At 43.1% G+C, this 22,919-nt stretch overlaps 1 protein-coding gene and 1 long non-coding RNA gene across 2 annotated transcripts in view; both read right to left on the bottom strand.

Annotated features, from left to right (window-relative positions):
• Window positions 1-1,981: 1,981 nt before the first annotated feature.
• Window positions 1,982-5,940, bottom strand: LOC309436285. The gene is made up of 3 exons (XR_014183320.1): window positions 5,855-5,940; window positions 2,656-2,825; window positions 1,982-2,007 (listed from the first exon to the last, which is right to left on the bottom strand). It is a non-coding gene; the product is annotated as an uncharacterized lncRNA (long non-coding RNA).
• A 10,015-nt stretch (window positions 5,941-15,955) lies between these two features.
• Window positions 15,956-22,919, bottom strand: part of ZNF704 (zinc finger protein 704) — a 104,406-nt gene continuing 97,442 nt past the window's right edge. The window contains exon 10 of the mRNA XM_082045353.1: window positions 15,956-20,661. The gene's annotated coding sequence lies outside the window, so the exon portion shown is untranslated. The remainder of the gene's footprint in view (window positions 20,662-22,919) is intronic.

Here is a 22,919-nt window from a genome sequence, read left to right as displayed (position 1 = left end):
GTCGCTACTATGACACTGTTCATGCTGATAGGATGCATCTTGGGATGGTTTTGGTCCATGCAGACAGCACTCCAGAGGCAATGCCCAGGCACAAGCCAGAAACCATTCCCAGTAGACTGTACGGGGGCTCGTTTTAGAAGAGAAGGAGAATGCTGCCACGTGGACACAGGTTGGGCAGTGCTTCTGGTCCTTTGAGTCAGAGGACAGGCACTGAACCTGTTCAGGTTGCTAATACAGATGTAACTGGAATGATTTATGAAAGAGGCAATTCCCCATTTTCAACCGGAAGGCTCAGGAGCAAATGGTGAGGTGAAGCAGCCAGGGCAAGCAATAGGAGATCTTGGGTTACAACACAAATATTATTTTCATTAAGTTTCAGGGCTATAGATTCACAATGTTGATGTCAGATTTTTAATGATCAGGTAAATAGTGTGAAGTACTACCAGAAGCCTCACGATAAGTTGGGAAATGACCTATTAGAGAGCAGTGTAGGGGAAAGGGACTTGGGGGTCCTGGTGGACAGCAGGATGACCATGAGCCAGCACTGTGCCCTTGTGGCCAACAGGGCCAGTGGCATCCTGGGGTGTATTAGAAGGGGGGTGGTTAGTAGGTCAGCGAGGTTCTCCTTCCCCTCTACTCTGCCCTGGTGAGACCACACCTGGAATATTGTGTCCAGTTCTGGGCCCCTCAGTTCCAGAAGGACAGGGAACTGCTGGAGAGAGTCCAGCGCAGGGCAACAAAGATGATTAAGGGAGTGGAGCATCTCCCTTATGAAGAAAGGCTGAGGGAGCTGGGTCTCTTTAGCTTGGAGGAGAGAAGACTGAGGGGTGACCTTATTAATGTTAACAAATATATAAAGCGTGAGTGTCACGAGGATGGAGCCAGGCTCTTCTTGGTGACAACCAACTGTAGGACAAAGGGTAATGGGTTCAAACTGGAACACAAGAGGTTCCACTTAAATTTGAGAAGAAACTTCTTCTCATTGAGGGTATCAGAACACTGGAACAGGCTGCCCAGGGGGCTTGTGGAGTCTCCTACTCTGGAGACACTCGAAACCCGCCTGGACACATTCTTGTGTAACCTCATCTAAGTATTCCTGCTCCGGCAGGGGGATTGGACTAGATGATCTTCTGAGGTCCTTTCCAATCCCTAACATTCTGTGACTCTGTGATTCAGTACTTGGCTGTTCTGTGCCTTTCCTGTGTAGTGATTCTGGCCCTACACAGAATCAGACAAAGCTGGTGAGGGCTCTGGAGCACAAGTCTGATGAGGAGCAGCTGAGGGAACTGGGGCTGTTCAGCCTGGAGATAAGGAGGCTGGGGGGAGACCTTGTCACTCTCTACAACTACCTGAAAGGAGGTTGTAGCATGGAGGGTGTTGGTGTCTTCTCCCAAGTAACAAGTGATAGGACAAGAGGAAATGGCCTCAAGTTGCACCAGGGGAGGTTCAGATTGGATATTAGGAAAAAGTTCTTCACGGAAAGAGTTGTCAGGCATTGGAACAGGCTGCCCAGGGAAGTGGTGGAGTCACCATCCCTGGAGGTGTTTAAAAGGCATTTAGATGAGGTTCTTAGGGACAGGGTTTAGTGCTAGACTTAGGTTATGGTTGGACTCAATGATCCCGAGAATCTCTTCCAACTGAAATGATTCTATGATTCTATGACTTTATGTTAGGATCTCAAGCTGGCGGAACATGTAGGGTGCATGGATCTGCTTGCCTGGTTTCTTTATTGAATGGATAGTGATTTTAAGTAACAAAATGCAGGTTTGTGTCGCTTTTCAGCTGCACCAAATGTATTGGCATAGCCTTCATCAGAAAATGTGCTTTTCCTCTATGGTGTGAAATACGAGCTCCAAGGTAAAGGGAGAAAGAAGCTGGATAAAATTTGTGTTTTCTTCTCCTACTAGAAGTCTGTAACCTCTGGCAGCGAGTGTCGTGTCAGCTGGGTGTGTTCACGCCTCAAATGTTGCCGCTAAGCCTGCCAGCATCTGTCTGTGAGAGACCAACCTCGATTTGAAGGAGAACAGAGATGTCAGGAACCTGCCTCCTCCGACGTGCTGCTTCAGCTGTTCATTCACTGAACTTAGGGATGCAGCAGTTGTAACACAACAAAATAAATTCCATCTTCCCTTCCCTCCCTCCCCAAACACCCTATGTTCTCCCTAAATAATGTCTGTGGTCACTTGTTTATGTTACTTGCAAAGTTTCCACTTACCACAGTAATTTTGTAGGAACAAGTGTGTTTCTTCAGTGCTAGAGAATATGGCTTTATGATAATAAGAGCAGAAATAGGGAATGGAAAAAGACTAGAGGAGAGTAAAGGCCTCGCCTGGTGCTGCCCTTTTAGCAGGCAGCCTGAGCAGAGAATTGGGTAAAGCCAGGCAGTACTTCATTCCAAGCCATCACGTCAGTTGAGACTGAAAGCAATTACTGCCAGTTTTGCGGGGTTGAAATCACGTTTAGGGTTGGATGATGATTGTTCAGGCAAGCAGGCCATCTATGCAGTTAACTCCTTTTAACACTTTTGTCTGATTCACAGGTTGCCACATCTGAAAATGGTGAAGTCCAGTTAAGCTTGGAAACAGAACAAGGGGACCTATGTGCACCTTAAAACTGCCCTCCTTAAAAACAAGATGGGAAATGCCAAGTCCTCACCCCTAAAGCAGCTCTGCTTTAAAATCCCTGAGGTTTTGCTCCTCTCTCCTCCTCTTGGGCTGTGTGAATGTCTGGGGAGTTTAAGTCACAGGGACTGTCACTGGAGTAAGTGTCGTGCTGAGTTGAAGCTTCATCAAAGCAGTAGTCCTGTTGTACTCCAAAACAGCCATCTGTGGAAGAGGAGGTGGGTTATGCAGTTGATAAGCCTTTAAAATCAAATAACAAGCTAACCTGCTACATACTTAAGGTAGGTCTTTTTTCACTGAGGAAAGACACAAATGTTAAGGAAAAAGCTATATATAGAGAAGGAGAACTATTTCCAGCATAAAGTTGGGTGTGTGTTGAATCAGGATGTCCTAATCCCGACTTGCGCAGATAATTCACTGAACTCATATACTCTTTTGTTTTATGAGTCTGAAATTTCCAAAGGTACCTCTGGGACTTAGGCATTCAATTTTCAGTGGTAGCCGGGTGCTTAAATGCGGTAATTAGAAGTACAGACTTACTGTGAGGGCACAAAGAGAAGAGCAGAGTGAGAAATCATCTTTTCACCAAAAGTGATGCCAGAGCATCCTCCCAGTTCCCTTGAAGCTGCCACAGATGTGCACCGTTTCACTGAGAATGGCATCTTTGAACAACCCCAGCAGTTGTGCTTTTGTAAATTGGCTTTCAAAGGTTACAGGTTTTCCTTATCAGTATGGAGGAGGAGAAGCCTCTTCTGTAATGCTTGTTGATCCTACCCTGGCTTGACCCAGAGAAATCTGCAGTGCTCCTGAAATGAGCTATTCCTGCTTTTATGTTGCTCTTAAGTGGAAGACTTTCTGTGCTTGGCATTGTAAGTGTCAAAAGCCTCCGACCTACACAAGCCTACAGCCACATAACTGTGTATTTCCCTTTTTATTGCAATCTTTCCTAAGAACTGTGGCATACAGATAAATGGTTACATTTCCCCAAACAATTCCAAAAATCAAATATGAGAACAGTAAAAAATCTGTATGTGAATTTAAGTCTTACAGAAAATTAAAGTGGATTTTTATAGCATATCTTTAAAGCTAACTAACTAAAAATGCACTTCATCTTTGGAATTTCACATGAAAACCACTACTAAAATAAAATACCCCTGTTTCTCCTTTTTCTCAGTTCCTGCCACAGCTTGTATTTTGTATGGTGAAATTAGTGTATTAGGCACTGAATTGAAAGAAACAAAGTGACAGAACTTGCCTTTTGTTTATCGTTTTGATTTGCTTGCTTCTTGCCTTTCAGGCCTGAGTTGGTACCTTCTACCCTTTACAGAAATAACACTCCTTTACATTACAAGCCCAAGCCACCAGGCCCCGGGAAAAGCCTACACTGTCAAACCATTTCTGTGAACTCTTGTGACATTTATGGGGAGTGGCAAGAAGAGAAGACGTGAACATGGTAAGAGATAAACTACAGTGCACAGCAGTGTCACTGACGAGTATAGAGGATGCTAAAGGAGTACTGTGCTGGTTTGGGCTGGGGTAGAATTAATTTTCTTCATAGTAGCTACTCTGGGGTTGTGGTTTTGATTTGTGCTGGAGTCAGTGTTGATAACACAGGGATGTTTTAGTTATTGCTAAGCAGTGCTCACACAGAGCTAAGGCCTTTTCTGCTTCTCACTCTACCCCACCAGCAAGTGGGCTGGGGGCCACAAGAAGCTGATAAGGAACACAGCCAGGACAGCTGACCACAGGGATATCCCACACAATATCATATCATGCTCAGTGTATAAAGCTGGGGAAAAAGAAGGAAGGGGGTGACGTTCAGAATTATGACATTTGTCTTCCCAAGTCACTGTTACACGTGATGAAGCCCGGCTTTCCTGGAGATGGCTGAACACCTGCCTGCCCATGGGAAGTAGTGAATTAATTCCTTGTTTTGCTTTGCTTGTGTGTGCAGCTTTTGCTTTAGCTATTAAACACTCTTTATCTCAACCCAGGAGTTTTCTTATTGCTACCCTTTTGATTCTCTCCCCCATCCCATTGCAGGTGAGTGAGTGGCTGTGAGGTGCTTAGTTGCCAGAGAATTGCACAGAGATGTGAATTATACTCCTATGCATGGCACAAATAGTGGAATAGAAGTGTTCTCAGAGTAATTGTGATTACCTCAACACACAAGATAGAGACCTTGGATATCTAACCTACATCCTGTTAATCTGAACGATCACTTACCCTCTAACAGCGTACGTTGCCTTCTATGTAGATTTAATTCAAATTGAATCTGGTTTTAACAGGGACAGATAAAAGAAGTTGCCACCAGACATCTTTGTCAGATTTTTTAAAGTCTGTTTTTAATTCAGAAACTAGGTGACATAAAACATCTGGTGGCCTGTCCTCAGAAATAGCCATGTGCTCGGTTTACAAGGCAGAACTCTCTGCCAGCTTTAACCTGCTGGGGAAAGGTTAGAATATCTTCAGAAATGTTTTATGTACACACTGGCTTTCACTGTGCTGGGCCCCAGCTGGTTTGAGCAAGCCAGGTTGCCTGTCTGGTTCAAGACACAGCCTTTCCACATCATGGAGGTTTCTTGTGAAGGAAGAGTTTTGCTCTGTGCTTGTTGCAGTCTGAACAGTGCCAGTATGAAGGGGCCCTGTGGTGGTGAACACAACCTGCCAGCCCTTTGAGTGAGCCACAGCACCCTGTGATCTCAGCAGAGAACATCCTTCAACCCTGCATGTGTTCCACCTCCTAGGCAACAAGTCTGCAGAGCAGGTAGCGTAAGTGCTCCTGTCTTGCTTCCCTGTGGATGCTCTGTCAGACCAGGCCAGCAGGAACACAGTAGCTTGCCCCTTTACATCCTCTGACAGTGTTCAAAGAAAGCACATGTGCAGTCCTAGGTCTCTAAGAGGGAAGGACGCTTCCTAGCAGGTCATGGTACAGGAGAGACAACATCCTCCACCCTACTGCTTGGCTGCACACTCCAGCACTGGGTAGAGCTTCAGCTTCAGCTGACTTCAGTGAAAGGTGCAGGTGTTTTGCTGAGCAAGTAAGAAAATCAGAACACTGTTTTTGTCTCAGGTTCAGGGTAAAGACTGAAAAATGTGACCAGTCCCTTTCCCCCCTTCCCGAAATATTTAGGAATGTTCTCATGTGGAATGTTCCATTTTGACATTTTCCAATTCAAATCAGTTCATTTTAGCTTTTTTTGGCTTTGTTTCATGTGGATCTGTCTACTCACAGGTAGTTTTAGTGCCTCTGCTCTGTAGGCCTCAGGATCTGCATCCTATTCAACACAGTCACAGTTCTCCTACTGCGATGTTCCACTCTGGCAAGAGAACAGAGTGCATTAAGGTAAAAATCATCTTGACAAGAAGAACCATGCCACTGGGGAAAAAGGATTAAGTATATCAGTTTACATATCCCAGGAAGGTCTTACGCGGCTTAGGCACAAACAGGTTACTACCAAACTGATCGGCTTGTTTCCAGTGTGTTCCAGCAAGCCATGTTTGAATTAAGATGACTGATTCACTGATCAAATACTTCATTTTTCTAGGAAAAAAATTACCAACTTCCTCATAGTTGCAGTATCCTAAAAAAAGTATTTTGGTGCAAGTTTGAAAACAAGTGTAAAACTATATTTGACAGTCATCCTCTTATTTATGGACTTTGATACAGACTAAGGACACCAGACTCAGCTCTTTAAAATTTTGGTCAGGGAAGAAATTGTTCAAATGTTTGCTGAACAGGACTATTATAAACTGGATTAATCTCTACCATAGTTTTCCCAGGCAGAAATATCACTTCCAACTTGATTCTCCCCTGATGTTGACCTTCCCTTTCAGTAACCAAGTTCTTGTTATCTGCAGCACAAGCAGAAGAACAGTTTTGTTGTGAAAGAAGGAAATCGGCACAGCTGCAAGTTCTGCATCGGCTCAGTAAAACTGCAGCCTCAGAAGAAGGGCTGAGGTTGAAGGACACTGTTTGGAAGTTCCAAGAAGCCAATTTAGTTTGAAACAGACCAAATGGCAGGGAAGAGTTACCCTGAAATTGAAGCAGAAGTCCTCAATAGTGCAGCTTTCACAATGTGAAAACTGTATTTGCATCTTCTGTCGCAAGTCATTTAGAATATCAGTTCCTGTTCGGACAGCCTCGCTGCTGACTGTACCTCAGTCACAGGTACCGCTTTTCTGATTTCACTGTCTTTCTCAATACCTTAAGACAGCTGCACTGAATTTCCCAGCAATATCTGTGGTTGTGACCCCTACAATGAGAATTCAATAATTCTTCTTCCCTTCTGTCTGGATGAAGAGCTGTGGTAACCAAGTGTTTCCTCTGAAGTCCATGTGCATCCTGCTCCCCATTGGCCTTTGTATCTGTACTCTGACACTGTTTGAAGTCAGCAGGTGAACAATACACACTGCAGAGTGTTCTTGCTAAATGCTGGGATTGCAGTTGCCAGCGCACTCTCCCCTTCTCCTGGAAGTCAGGCATTGGAACAGGCTGCCCAGGGAAGTGGCGGAGTCACCACCCCTGGAGATGTTTAAAAGACACATAGATGAGGTTCTTAGGGATATGGTTTAGTGACAGTGTTAGGTTAATGGTTGGACTCCATGGTCTTGAGGGTATTTTCCAATCAAAATATTTTCATGATTCTATGTAACCTGGAGTAACAGGGAGAAGACAGAGCCCTATGCTCTGGCCAGCTTCCACTTCGGATAGTTACAGCCTGCTTGTCTGTACCCCCTTTGCAGATTTAACTAGGTACAGAGAGCAATTCACACCAGAGCTTGACATGTAGTTTGCCAGGTGGTTAAGATACAGTTTACCAAGAAGATGGTGGATAGCCTTTGTATGTCTGAAACGTTCCGAAGTTGTTCTAGATGAAATATAGCCCGTGGGCATCTGAGAGAAAACGGCATCAGAACAGACTGAGTGCAGCCTTGAGTCTTTAGGCTGTGAAAAAAAGCCTTTACATATGCTACTGAAACCTGATTCCTGATGAAACATGCACCACATAGACTCATGATCACACCTTAAGATCAGAAGAGAAAACATCAAAACCCAAGGCAAACCTCAGTATCTAGCAGTTCACTTATCTCCCTGTGTGATGAGCAACACCATGCATGGGGAAATGGAGCCCAGCTCACCCAAAGAGAGGTGGGGTCCTGGCAGCAGGAGGCTGCCCATGAAGTTCTGACACCCCAGGAAACCTGAGCTGCCAGAACAGCCTGTGAGAGCCCTTCTGCTTTGCACTGCTAACACAGGAAACCTGAACGGAGAGCCCTGGAGCCCATGCCTCATGGGAGCCACATCAGGAGTTACCCCCAGTGCATCTGTCTTCCCTCTGTGAATGTCAGACTCATCAACACATCAAAGAGTGCATTTGTGCACGTATTTAATCAGAGCTCTACATATTCTAGCTCCAGCCCCACAACCCATCCACAACTTCTTGTTCATGTTGTGAACTAGCAGACTGACCACATTTTATACCTCTTACCATCCTAATGAGACAACTGCTACCACTATTAGTTCAGTAGTGATGTGTACAAATATTTTTTATCTTCTAGAGCCTAGGAAATTGGAACATCAATGCCCAGCAAACATAAACCAACAGAGTCCATTATGTTTTTTCTTCAGGTTCATAGAATCATAGAATGTCCTGAGTTGGAAGGGACCCACAAGGTTCACCAAGTCCAACTCCTGTCCCAGCATATGACAAACCCAAAATCCACACTATGTGTCTGAGGGCATTGTCTAATTTCTTCTTGAGACTTCTGTCCAGCTTGACAGTGCTCCACGACCCTCTGGCTGAAGAACCTCTTCCTAACACCCAACCTAAACCTCCCCTGGCACATCTTCCTGCCATTCCCTTGGAATTTATCATCAGTTGTCAGAAGAGATCAGCACCTGCCCCTCCTCCTCCCCTCATGAGGAAGATCATAAGCTGATCATAAGAGACCTGAATCACCAAGGCAAACAACCTCACCCCCTCCCAGACTGAAAGCCTTTGAAGTCTCTGAGCTGGGCATCCAGCCCTGTGAGTCAATTCCCATCAGCTGTGCGCATCCCCGCTCCCTGGGGGAGCAGCTGCCCTTTGGAGGTCTTAAAGGGTCTCCACAGTCTGTTATATATCCCCTGCACGTAACACTCTCCAGCACTTGGTGGCCATTTGTTGGCTTGCTGATGTTAATGTTCTGTGAACTCTTATCAGGTGTATTTATTGCCACAGTTGTTAATGTTTTTGGAAGGCACAGGCTGGCTTGAGTTCAAAGGAGGACCACAAGAACTGACAATAAGCCCTGAAGGTGCTTATTTTGGGAGCCTGACTAATGCACCTTACTGAAGAGAAGGTTGAAAAAGGCAACACTATGAGTGGGTGTTGATACTTGCAGCTGCAAAAGGTGTTTTCAGTTCTGCATAGCAAGATCCATTTTTTTGCTCTTGATGTTAGAACCTGCAACAACATATCAAGAGAAGCATATTTCTGAGAGGGGGATGTAATTAATCACCAGGGTGGAACACAGGGGGCATCAATAAACTCAGCATTGTTTGAGATTTTAAAAAGAGAACAAGAAAGCTGTGCTCCATTGCCTGAGACATGCCAGTGAGTTGTGGTGAGTAGAGCATGCGGAGGATGTGAGGCAGCAAAATCTTGAGGTCTCTCTTTGAACTCAGTAAACCTGTGTGTTTCTGCAGTGTAGTCTGTGAAGTGGAGAGATGTTCAAGGTCATGTTGTGATCTAAGAATACTAGAACATGAAGTGCTGTAACTTGCATTATTGTTGGGGGATTTACTTGAATGCAGAACAATATAAGGAACAACTGTGGTCACACAAGGAAGGCGATAGTGAAGACAGGGTGGTGTTGGTGATGGGTATGAGTTTGCAGTTGCAGATGTAGAAGGAATGATGGAAAAGTAATCTGAAAGGAGAGCTGATACTCTGGAGGACATGACAAGCAGATGTTCTTTATAGCCAAGGAGAATAACAGCTTGATTTTTCTGGAAGATGTGTTGCTTTGCAGAAGATGTGTGCAGGCCAGGAAGAGAGTCACAGCTGAGGTGCACTCCTGCCTCCTTCCTGTGGCTCTTTTTTTCTCTGAGCTTATTTGAGCTGTGTGAAAAAGGTAACGAAGAATTTTTCCATCATATTCCTTTTAAAATCAAAAGGTTTAATTAACCATAATCATGTTACAAACTGCTAAGTATTATGTGGGCTTTGGTATTTTTTTGATACTCTTCACAACATTCAGAAATACAGTTGACTACTTCAGACCATCCAGACCGTTTCTTCAGTGTTCCCTTTGGAGAAGAAGGAAGGTGAGAATTCCTTGCCAACCAGAGTTGTTGTGTTTCATGCACTCCAAAGGGTGGAGCACAGCTAAGAAGATATGATCTAAGAGGAGTGAGAAAACAGAGAACAGGGCTTCAGCCAGTGTTGCCTGGTGCCAGTGCTGTGAGCAAGCAGGGATCTGCCCTCTGCAGAGGGACGGGGGCAGGCTGGCTGGGCAGCTCTGCTTTGCCTCCTGTTTCCCACCAGAGGAAGCAGCGGTTTGTCCTTTGGAGAAGGAGCATCTTTCCTGTTGACTTTCTGACTGACTCTGCCCCGTTTCCCTGTTGTCTCAGGGCTCTTCTCCTGGCCCTCAGGTCCCAGCCCAGTTACATCTTAGCCCTGACATCAAGCCTGGTTTGCAGGGACAGGGCAAGCTGTGGTCCCAGGAGAAGCCAGTAGGAGGGAGCAACAGGAGGAGGTGGTGGGTTTTTTTGTTTGTTTGTTTTAAAGTTGAAATTAGGAGAAAAAATTGAGGGTCTGCCAGTAACAGCCTTGTCTCTTCTCCTTGAGCTCAGCTTAGCCTTGCGATGAAGGGCATAATTACGTGGCCCTCTCTGGAGCTTGTGTTCTTTTATTATATGAAATTATAACTGTAACTTACGTGCAAAAATAAAACGAAGATGTTAGAAGGAGTTTTGCATTTGGGACATTTTTATTAGGAGCTGAATCCACCCTAATTGAGGCAGAAAGGATTTTGTGAAGGGCATGCAACTTTGCCTAGGCTTTATAGACTTGAACTGGAGACACAAGGGGTCCAAAAAAATATAATTTTTTACATATATATGCAGCAGTCACACAATCAGTCATATGGCAAGAAGGCACATACTGTGCTGGATCAAAGGAGAAGAGCCTAGCAGGAGATTAAAGGGGGGATAATTGCAAGCAACCAGAAAGTTTTATAATAGAGGTGATAATAATATACAGCAGAGGAAGGAAACTGCAACAGAAATGAGAATAAAATTCAAATAAAAGAGATCCTTTTATCCTTCTCACTTTCTCCCTATTTAACAGAATTATTCTATCACCCACTTGCTTCATTTCCCTTCTACTTTCATCTTGTTTTCCTCTGACGGCTTTCTGGTTCCCCTGCCCTGACACCACACCAGGTCTGCCTCCCTCCACACGCCTCGTAGCCATCTAGCACAGGACCCCTTTTTATGAAGCATTGATTCTAAATATGAAACATCTTCAGTGAGAGAGTGTGCTTCTCATTTTGCTGCTGACTTTGGGAAGCAACAGAGCTGGTGGAGGGAGGAGCTCTGAAAATCACCCCATGTAGTGAGCCATATGGCATAAGCTTAGCCTGAAATGCCCAAACTCCTGACCACCATTCTGAGAGAAAATGTAAACTTCTGAAGAAAAGAGAACCCAAGAAAGAAGCAGCCTGGGAGTGGGATTTTCTGGATTTTTTTTTTGGTATTTCAGATTTCTACCAAAGCCTTGGAAGTGAAAAAAACGTTTTCCTTCCTCCTTCCACCCCTTATTCTGTATCCTGTTTGCTTTCACAGGTCAAGGGGTCTGTGACCAGAAGGAAGGAACCAGCCCTTTCTAAAGAGAACATCATTTGAGTCTCCGAACAGAAACCTCCGCATTACAGTGCTTCAGGATGCCTGGTCAGTCCTGGCTGAAAGCTCAGGCTAAACTTGGTTACGTGAGTCACCACTTTACTAACTTCATACCTCAGGCATGACGGGAAATAACAGTGGTGATACTAATGTACACCAGGGTAAGGAACCTGCTGGGAAGAGAAAAGAGAGGAAAAATAAAGAAAAGGAAAAATAAAGAAGAGCAAAAATAAAGAGCCAGTTTCTGCTCCAAGATTACTAGAAGGTGTGTTCATGGCCTGAAAAGGGCTAAGAAGTGTGTCTGGCAGTGATTTCTGGGGTGGCTTCCTCTCTGCTCACTGTGAGGGGGTGAGACTAGAGCACAGGAGCTTTAGCTGGAAGGACTCTCTTGTTTGTGTTCAAGTAGCAGTTCCAGCTGTGTGGGAAGACAAAGGCATCCTCGGTGTGCTCCCATTTCGGAGGGTGCCCTGGGAATCACTGCTTTGTACATGGTGCTTTTTTGTGCATTGCTAGAAGAGCAAGACTGTGGGAACAAATGAGTTCCCCCTTCTGAGACAGGACTTGGAGCACCCTTTTTATGGAGTGCTTGTGGGGGCACTGTTCTAGAGTCACAGAATCGTAGAATGTCCTGAGTTGGAAGGACCCACAAGGATCATCGAGTCCAACTCCTCTCCCTGCATATGACAACCCCACATTGCACACGTTGTGTCTGAGGGTGTGACCCGTGCTGCTCGGAGGGCAGGGGATGCCCTGCAGCAGCTGGAGAGGGGTGGGGTGTGCCCCGGGGAGCAGGTCTTGGGGGACAGCTAAAGGTGTAATGAAATGAAAGGGTGCCTGGTGCAGCTGGAGTTCAGAGTGGGATGAGAACATGATTAATCCTGTCCTCTGTCACAGCCCTCAGGCTTTGACAGCTCATTCCTGGCAGAGCCAGTAGTGTCTGCTCCCTGTGACCTGAAACAGGCTTACCGTTAAGGGACACAATTAAAAATATTTGGGTTTCCACTTCTTGACTCATTTTCTGATCCTCTGATGCCTGAGTAGAATAGGTGAGGTGATTTGAATGATACAGACAAATGCTCAGAGGAGGGGATCATGGAGATATAGAGCATGTATACTGTTCTGTGACAGTTGTCTTATAACACACTGGTGGGGAACAGGGCAACAAGAAAGAGATCAGGACTGAGGCAAGACACTTGGACTTCTACAGTCTAATTAGTCAAATGCACTCAGCCACAAGTAATGAGAGAGGGATGCTCCGTGCCTTGAACACGAGACAGTTCAGTATTGGTGATAAATATGACACAAATACAGCTCTGATCTGCAAGGATCAGTGATGAGATTTCTGTTAGTCTAATGCTTCCCAGCTAAAGCTGTTTGTAATGCCTTGCGAAAAGTTTAGATAAATCCTTCTCAAATTGATGAACTGTTGTTATCTGATAGATTTACTGTGTTTTGGTGTTGTGTTAGATGTAGGATTTTATGTGCTCGGGAGTTACAAATGAAAATGTAATGGGGCAGTGGTGCTCTCTGGGACGCCTCTTTATTGTTCTCTGTGTTCCCAGCCGGGCTCTGGAGCTCCAGCCTCCCGGTGCCTCACCAGCCTCGCCGTGGGGGTGACTTTTGCCGGCTATTTTTGGCGACTGCAGATTCATTGCGTACCACAAGAGGTCAGCACCGCATAAGTTTGCACCTCCAGTGACTGGTCTTAAATTTTTTTTCAGATACGGAGAGTGCGCGGTTCCCACATGTTTCAGTAAAACTGGTGAGCGCTGAGTTGCTTTCAGGAACAGTTGTATGTAATACAGTTTTAGCTTGCACATATTTTTAATCTAATGTCTCCTAAAAAAAGGATTGATTTCTAGTTATCTTCCATTTTTCTGCATGTTCTCATTTTGAAAACTAATTTTGTGGAAAGTATCTCTGAACCCTGTATATACACACACATACGTACTATACACACACACACATATATATTATAATATATATTAAAAATGCTGCTCATAGTACTATGGAGGAAAGCTAAAAAGCCTGCGAAGGCAACAGTTAATAAGTCTGAGAAGGCAGGGCAGGTCTGCTTCTAGCCAAAATGGAACGGCCACATATTACAGACAAATACTGAAGTTAAAGTTTGGTGGGTCAGTGATCTGCAGAGTCACATCGAGACACTTGGAGCTTTGCCAGAAGGTTGGTTAAAAACAAGCTTGGTTGTTTAACCCAGTCTCGGGTAGTGGTTCCTCCCTGTCCATACCGTAAATTTTGTTTTGTTTTTTATAGCCTGGCAAAAAAAAATCAATGAAGTCTTGTTTCAGAGCAAGACACTGTACTATAGAGATTACAAGGCAAAGCTGAGACAAAGAGTAATGAGAAATTTGCTTGTTGTTTGCCTTACATTGAAACAATTGTGTGTGAAAACTCTTCTCTTTCTCCAAACATTGTAAAAGAAGTAAAAAAGCTGCATCTGTTCATGGTGGTATCATCTGGGGATAAAGCAGGAAAATATAGTTCAGGAAGGCGCAAATTCTTTCTCTTCTCCAAAGCTAAATTCAGGACATCTTAGTATAATGTTTGCTCTTTATTTTGTTAGCCAAAAAGAGAAATGTAGCTTAGTCTTCAAACCAATATGGCATTTTTAATAACCTAAATATTTTTCTTGGCATAATAAAAAAGAGTGAATGGGAGAGAGAGGAAAAAGTTGGCAGTTAAAGCAAATAAACTAGAAAATAATGCATTCAACTAAGGGGCACCAAAATAATGTTATTGTTCTCTAAGTGGTATTTTCATTGCTAAAAAGTTGCTATTGGTGCAGCAGGTTTCCATTAGGACCTCCCAACTATAACATAATGATTATGTAATGCCACATTTGGAGAACAGGTCTCAAAGGTACTGGCATGAAAAAAAAGATGATGGCCACATTTGGAGTCCAAAATGCACAGGATATTAAAAAAAAATTGTTTTATTGCTTTTGAAGCCCAAATATTTATTTAGTGAATTATTTTAGCTGAAAGAAATGAGGTTAGAGGGAGTTATGGATGCAGGCAGAGAAAGAATCATTCTGTCTCAAAATTTTCTAAAGGAAATACATGAGGATTTGAAATATTTCTGAAGTAAATGCACCTTAGGTAGTCACTTCCTCCAGCTGCTCAGAACTGGCTCAAAAAGACACAGAGCCTGTGTGGGAGTGGAGAGGAGGGTGTGTAGGCATGGAATATGGAGATAAATGAAATCCCTTTAATGTACAAGAGTAGCAAACACGTTGTTTGCATAAAGAGAACTGTAACGGTCCGTATGCCTGTCTTCAGAAACTTAAGCTACAGCAGAGATCATTATCTCTTAAAGTGGCATTTAATTAGTGGAATTTAATCCAAAATACAACTCAAATGCTTTCTTGATAATTATATGACTTCAAATCCCTTCCTTTTTTAATCTAGAGGAATCAGCTCTAGGTCACCTGCTCTAATGACACAGGTCAGAGAGATCTGGGACCCTGCCTGGCAGGAGCGGGGCGGTAAAACCAGGAGGCTCCTCCGGCTGCTCGCTCCGGCAGCGCCTGGTGCCCGCGGGGTGACATCTGTGGTCACATCCATGTTCGGGAAGGGACTGTGGGGACAATCTTGACTGTTGGTGAGGTTACAGATGGTTTTTGGGCAGCATCACTGCAGTTCTGGCTTAGAGAACTGATCAGTTCAGAGATCTTTACTGGGGATGGACAACGGTGTGTGCATGTGTGTGGTGAGGAGGTGTTGCTTGAAGGGAGGAAAATACGAACAGAAGAAGAGTGATTAAACTGCTCATTAAATTTAATAGCATTACTATTTATATTGGAGTTGGCTTTGCAGTGGTGGGTAGGACTGCACTAACCAAAGGAAAATCTAAATATAACCTAACAAAGCCAGAAGGGGAGTTGGGAACTTGGACAGAAATGGTAGTAGTTTATACCTTCTTTTTTTTTTTTTTAGCGAAGTACTCCTTGGTTCAGGAATGTTTCCAACTTGCAAGTTTAAAGCAGTAGCTTCATTAGCTTTGCCATGAGAAAGGCAAATCCTGTTCAAACGAAGCTTTTCCTCTCAGGAGTGTTCCTCGTTGTGCACAGACAGGGAGGCTGTTCTGCTGCTGCCAGGCAGGAGCAGGACAGGAAAAGTGTCCCCAGCTTAATGCATCGGAAAGACCAGCTTTACAGCATCTGTCTCCCTGGAAGTGGGAAAGCACAGTCACTAGCTGAAGGATGCACTTAAAATTCACAGGGTGAAAACTTAAAATTCAAGGGCCATGTTCCTGTCCCATGTGTCTTATCTTATGTTACGGTGACTAAACATCTGCCGTCTGATGGAAGGAATTCATTCCCGTTTGTGATGAAGTCAATGCAAAGGCATCAGTGACTTGTGCCGGTCCTTGGTTCGTGTGACATTCATGGCTGTAAAAGAACTGAAGTTCACACAAACGAGTATTGAAAGTTATACACAAGGGTTTTATTATATGAATAATTTGACATACTCTGTGGTAGTCAGATACAAGTGCATTTAATTAATGTTTTGTGGACATCATAACAGTCAGAATATTTCAGCTGAACAGTCAGTATTTGGCTGAATTCAAGCCAGTGCAATTCATGACATAACCATTAACAGGAGGATACAGGTCTACAATGAGGTTAGACTAGATAGCAACAGCATAATTATTGTCACATCAAAGCATTACAAAGTATGAAAGCCCGATATTTCAACTATCTCTAAAATGGTATTTGTACAAACCTGTCATAGATACCTAAATGTTAAGGATTCGTCGCATCAGTAATGGATCATGACTTTCTCCATTTTGGGGAGTTATTTCAATATTCAAAACTATCTGGGGCAACAAGAAGAAATGTAAACATCTGATGGTCCTTTGAAAGTCCCTTCTGAGAAAATACATTATGTGCCACAGGAAAAGTGCATTCTAACTGGTGTGTCTGCTATGGCCAGTGTGACTCAAATTCACATAGCACCAGGTATTTACCCATTTCTGCAGTAAAAAGTTAGAAAATCTTTGTATTGACTCAGAAAAGAGAAAACAAAGTCAAAAGTTTTTTTCTTCTTCTTTCTTTAGAGGAACAGGAATTAAATTAAAAAACCCCCCACCCAACATTTAAACAGTTACCTCTTATGTACAAAGGAACCAAAAGCTAGCAAAGCGCATAGCCAGTGAACAGTCTTTATTATTTTTTTCTTCAGGTTCATGTACCTGAATATATGAGTTTATTTACAGGTGGACAGGTATCCACAGAAGTAATAATCAGCATACTTCTATTTGGCTAAAAGTCGTATAAAAAAAGACGAAACACTTCTTTCAAATACTTCCCAAATATATATATATTAAAAGTATTCAGTATTTCCATTAGTGCCAGAGTTGGAAGCTCTTTCTCATTTTAAAAAGTTAACTTGGTGATAGTAAGTGACAGCAAAGGACCGACGGGTGCAGTCGGAGCTGTGATTTGAGGGACCGCGGCTGGAGCTCCACCGGCCCCCAGGGACAGTTTCAGATCGCAGAGAAATGCAGCAGCGTCTTTGTGTCGCTGGTACGGGCCACATTGCGGCGAGGGCCACGTGCCAGCTCCGGAGAGCCTCCCTGGCCAGGCTGAGCGTCCCTCCAGCTGCCGCCTCTGCGTCACCCTCCTGGGGACAGGGCCTCTGCTGACAGAAACCCTCCCAGCTCTGGGGGATACGGCAGCTGGTGACTGCTGCAGACCTGGCCTCAGGTATGTTTTGTCAAGTCATTGGGTTCTGTGGGTCACGGTGTAGGGGCCCTGGTAGGGAATATGTTTTTCTATTGAACAACATACAAAGAGCACTGCATTTTTTTTTTTTTTTTTTTAAAGTACAGTGTTTAAAAAAAATAACAACCCAAAGTAGTAGTGGAAATATTCTTTACGCAAATGGACAACTAGCATGGGCAGGGAGTTCAAATGGGAAAATATAATTTCCACACTAATTCTTGTAAAGAATATAAAATTAAAGGCCTTAGCCCATCAAATACATACTGCAAAAATAGTTTTCAATTAAACATAACCTAGATGAGTGCACATCTCTGGACAGATAAGAATACTACTGCCTTCATACTGGTATCAAATATTTGAATAGTTTGCATATAAACAAAATCTTTCTTTGTTGTTGAGTCCAGGCGTGCTTGACTCTCAAGCAAGGATATTCTTAATACATCTATTTTTTTTTTTACTTTCTTCCTGTAGGATGAACTGTAAGAAACACCATTCATTGACCAGACTGGGCTGACATATATCATAGCAAAAAATTAGGTAAGAATGTGGCATGCAATACCTTTTCCCTTCATTTAACTACACCAGCTAAAGGAACAAGACATCAATTTTTCATCTTTCCTACTCCCTTCCAACAGAGGGTACACTAAAAACCACCTCTGATCCTTCCTTAATCTCTTACACGCCCCAGCCCTGAGGTCCAGTCAATGCTTGGGATGAAGGGTTGAGTGTTTTAAGCAATGTCTCAGCTGTGAGACCACAACCCCTGAGGAGCCTCCATGCCACCTGAACTCCTGAAGTCTGGGGGTTCCTAACCGAGGGGAAAAGGTTGGAGTTCAATTCGTTCGAGATACAGTATGAAAATGCATAGTTCGTACGCATACATTCATTTTAGGAAGATCAAATGAAGGTTCTTTGCTATGTAGTCTCATCACCATCTGCTTTCAACAAGGAGCATGACCTGACCAAGATGCAGGAGCCCAGTTAAGCCTGTGAGTTAATCATAACTGAATGTCATCCCCCAAAAAGGAATTAGCTGCTTTTGCTTCTTGCTTTTTTGAGATAATTTTAAGTAGTTTTTCATTCGAAGACTGTTGTTTATGTAATAACGTAAAACAGATTTGGGGATTTCACGATTCCACTTCAGCTCTGGTCATCTAAGTACTGGCGTCCCCCACTCCAAGGTTGAGTAACAAAGTGTAAGCCCTATACGACAAACGAGCAAACCAACAGAAACCTGTTTTTTGCTATGGTGTATGAACTAGATTAAAACGTGATTATTTTAAAATGCTGAAATTCTAGTTCAGCAGTGAGTAGAGCTTTTTTGCCCTTTTTTTTTTTTCTTTTCAATAGCTGAGCTAGTATTTAGAAAATCCTATGAGTTTGCTCACTTTTGCTTTTATTTTGGTTAATGCTTTGGAATCTAGCTGCTTCCCATGAGGAATGTCTATTATCCTGAGCATCCCTGAACATACAACAGCAACGTACCGGGCAGGATGGACTTAAAGGCAAGGAGAAAACCTTGGTTTAAATGATCTGTTTTAGTCTTGTTTTCCATTTGTGCTTTTTTGGAAGAAAAATGGCTTTCTCACTTGTGATACTTACTAAAACAGTGGTTTGCTACTAAATATAACTTCAACAAAGATTTTTACTGCTTTTTACTAATCAAGATGTTCTATCTTCTATAAATATCTCATTCATCAAGGAATTGACTTTTTTCATGATACTTCATGTTTCTTAATTTTTAACTAGGAACAAAAGTGGTTCATGCACTTATTAGATGACTGAGATTCTTCCAGGTAATTTTTATTCCACCGTATCCATGAAAACTGCGCAAAAACATTTTTGAAACTAGAAAAAAATGTAATAATCGGATAATCAGGATTCACAAGGAGGAGAGTATATTTATCAAAGCATATTTTGCAATGTAAGTTAAGAAACTTTGCCTGTAGCTAGTGAACTGATCATTTGCTGGGAAATGAAAAAGCAGATAACATTTTTTTCCATACAATGAATAGTAGAAGTGCAAGAGGATAAGATTTGCTCCTTCTAAAACTCAGTGACCATAAAGAAACTATTTTACCTGAATGACTTGAATAACTTGAGAAATAAATATTCCTTCCCAGCTTTTAGAAAAAGTTACTCTGTCCAATCCTGGTTTAGTGCATTAATAAAACTCAGGAGCTAATGCTTAGCAAATTAGTAAATGAGTAGTCTTTCTTTAACATTTCAAGTGCAAGTATCTATCCTTAGTCTTTTCATTCAATTATTTTCATAGACATTTATGCATTAATATACACATCGCTAATTTCACAAATGTTTTTAAGAAAAATATTTGAAATGTTTGGAGCATCATGACTTGTACTGAGAAGGACTCCCTGCATCTCTGAAGTCTATGAGAAGTGCTCTTGGTTCCGCAGGCAGAATTGGTTCACATGCAGACACAAGGATTTTAACACTTTTTCATCTAAAATAACAAGAAAATTCTTAGAGGAATTTTGGAGAGCCCAAGTCTGTGTGTTTTTGATCCAGCGCTAAAACATTTTCAGACTGATGAGTTATGGCCAAGGTCCTCTGAACTCTGGAGTTCTCCCCAGCTGCTGGTGCTACATGGAGACAGTGAGAGCTTAACAAAGGTCTGCATGGTGGCATTTTGTTGTTCTGTGTTTATCTTAAGAAAAAGCAAAGAAAAACCACCTGCTTCTAGTAAGAAAATGTTTTGCTACGTGCAAGTCACTGGCAGTGGAAGTACCTCATCTAGATCTGCCATGCCACCCCACAGACTGACCCCAGAGGGCAGGATCAAATCAGATTGCTAAGGAGCGTCATCTACGTGCAAAAGTCTTGTAAGATTTCTTTCAAACACACATGAAGATACAGAAACCAGTGGGACAACAGAACTGTTATTTGTGCTGTCGGACGGACTGCCACCTCAGAGCAGGCCTGTCACTGCTCTCGCTCTCTGAAAAGGAACCGAGGACTCTGCGAGGTGGCTGACAAAGCACTTTTGCAGGGATTTCACAACAGAGTGTCAAGGACGTCCAAGCTGTGCAGGTCTGAGCACGCAGGCACCCATCATGCAGGACTCGCTCCTGAGAGGCCTCCCTGCTGCACTGCCCTGGGCTTTGCTCTCCAGTCACCGCAGACTTCCACTTTTCCAGGTGTGGTTTGGATTAAAAAGGTCTTTATTTTTCAATATACTCCACGAGATCTGAAGGGATTCTGTGCTGGGGTAGAGTAGCTGTTCTTTAATTGAAGTGTTGAAACTGGCATCTGGAAATTCTCGAGCTAAACTACATGCTCACCATTAGGGCTGTACGTTTAACACTGAAATCAGGGGGAAGATGAGTTCTTCATTAGCTCATTTAGAAACAAGATGATTGTCTTTAGGACGCTGGTTTCCAAAACTGGAGAGGATGAAGACAGAAAAAACAAAAACAAAACAAAACAAATGGAAATACCGCTGGCAAACTGGTAGCAGGCCTTTGAGTGTGAGGCTTTGGAGAGCTACCGCTGAAAGCAGGAGCATCCAAACACACATACAGCAGCCAGTGGTGTCAGGTACCTGTGCGAGTCCAGCCCCTCCAGAGACAAGGGGCTTCACCACACGGCATCAGCGCGGTGAAAACCCATCTCTTTGGTGACTGAGTGAAACCAAATTCAACTTTTCTGTGAGCTCTTTTCATTTTAACCGTCTTATTCAACCGTTATATGCTTCTTTAAACTAGATTAGGCTAATTTTTTAAGACCCATATCAAACGCAGGTTTTGCATATAAGCCAACTCTATGTCTAGAACTGTGTCTCCTGCTTATTCATATTTCATCTTAAACCAGGGTGGCCATTCTGTATTGAATTTTCCAAATGGTAAATAATTTCAGAAGCTATTTCTCAACAGATCATTAAAATAAAAAAAATCTCTGCTCTAAACCACTTATTTGCTGTATTTTATGGAACTTGGATTTTTATAAAAACATCTTACTTTCATGGTTAATTTCTAGTTAAAACTAGATTAACAAAACCATTGTTGTTTTGTATATCAAAAATACATAGCCCAACCAGTGAAAAAATATATAAAGTGCAATGCAGAGCAAATTAAAGCTCACTAATTTTACACTGAGTGAAAGAGAAAATGCTCTGGTTCTAAAAATAATTCAGAAAAAAAAAATTTAAAAAGAACTTCGTGTTGTCTAAAACAATATTTCATAGGAAACAAAGGAAGAACAATATACATGGGCAGATATTTCCCTTTTGTGACTGAAGCAAGACAAAAGGATGTGTGGATCTAAATAGTGCAGTCTTATGCAAGCAGAGTGTATTCAAAATCTCATATTCATAAAAGTGGGCAATTGGGCTTTTGTTTTCCTACAGCTGCTTAACTTGTGCTAAATTCACCCCCTTCTATGATGGAAATGCTTTTCTTTTATGAAACAAGCAGATGACAAGAAAATATAATTGCTTTTTTTTACGGTTTAAGAACTGTAGTGCAATTGATGCTGACAGTTCCCTTCCTTCAGTTACCCTGTGAGCCTTTCCCTTCTCCCTGGCATTCCCACTGCTGTTACACTGCTGCTGAAACAAAAAGGAGGCTGAAAAACAGCAATAACAAAGCAGCTGATGAGCTTTCCTATTTGCTACCATGTCTGGGTAAGAAGTGTATGCTGGTTTCCTGTGGCCCAGAGGCCTCGCACAGAAATCACATCTCCCCACCTCACAATAAACCTCACCTGGCCTGAGATTCCCTGAATGACACCGGTCTGGCTGCAGGACACCCTGGGGCCAGGGGAGGACCAAGGACCAGTAAGATTCCTTTCCGTGTCCATTAACTCCTGCAGTATCTGCTTAGCAAAACCATGGCACAGTTGAGAGAAGGTAGTCTTAAGACTCATTGTATGCAGAATTATTGATCTAACTCCTCTTTTTTCCCCCTACAGACTCAATTTCCTATCAGAATCGATACTGGTTTAATGGCATTCTAGCAGTGCTAAGCAGCCAGTTCTCTTGAGCTGGCTGCTGCAGGAGTACGTGCGAGTCCAGGGCCTGCATGAGACTCCAGCCAAGACAGGGTGGGGTAATGTCAGGGTTATCGTGCCCGCCACAGGAAGAGCAGAGATTCAGACCCTGAAGCCATACACTGCTGTAGCCTTTAGGCATTTTATACAGACCTACACTTTTAGGAGTGGTTCAAGTCAGCATAACCCAGGACATTTCTCTCTAGAAATGTCTCTGCCAGGAGGCAGGAACAGCTCTTTCAACAGTAGCACGAGCTTATGCCAACTTAATGTGCTGTGGAACTGCAGTGGTAGGTCAAATGTAGAGAACTAAATCTAAAATAACATTCCCAATAGCCCATGACTGACAATGTCTGGTTCCTTGTAAGTGCAGTGGTGGCTGCTGCTGTGTTAGAAATGCCCCAAGAAAGCGATGGGGCAATGCTGCCTTTATAAAACATCTACTCATAAAACACTTGCTTAGGAAGAGTTGGGAAAGAGTTGGAAAGAGCCTCCTTTACCTGGGGCTCAAGCTTACGTTGGCTGACCACCATGTGCTTAGCAGCTCTTAAATCCGTCACTAGATGACACACACAAAGTACTGCTGCTTTGCATTACCAGAAATGGAGCCAATGTCTTCCAACAGCCCTGCAAACGTGCCTGGGTTCACATCCAT

The sequence above is a fragment of the Streptopelia decaocto genome, assembly GCF_964273445.1.
Source record: "Streptopelia decaocto genome assembly, chromosome: 2".
Taxonomy (NCBI): domain Eukaryota; kingdom Metazoa; phylum Chordata; class Aves; order Columbiformes; family Columbidae; genus Streptopelia; species Streptopelia decaocto.
This window is presented reverse-complemented; position numbering and strand designations above follow the sequence as displayed.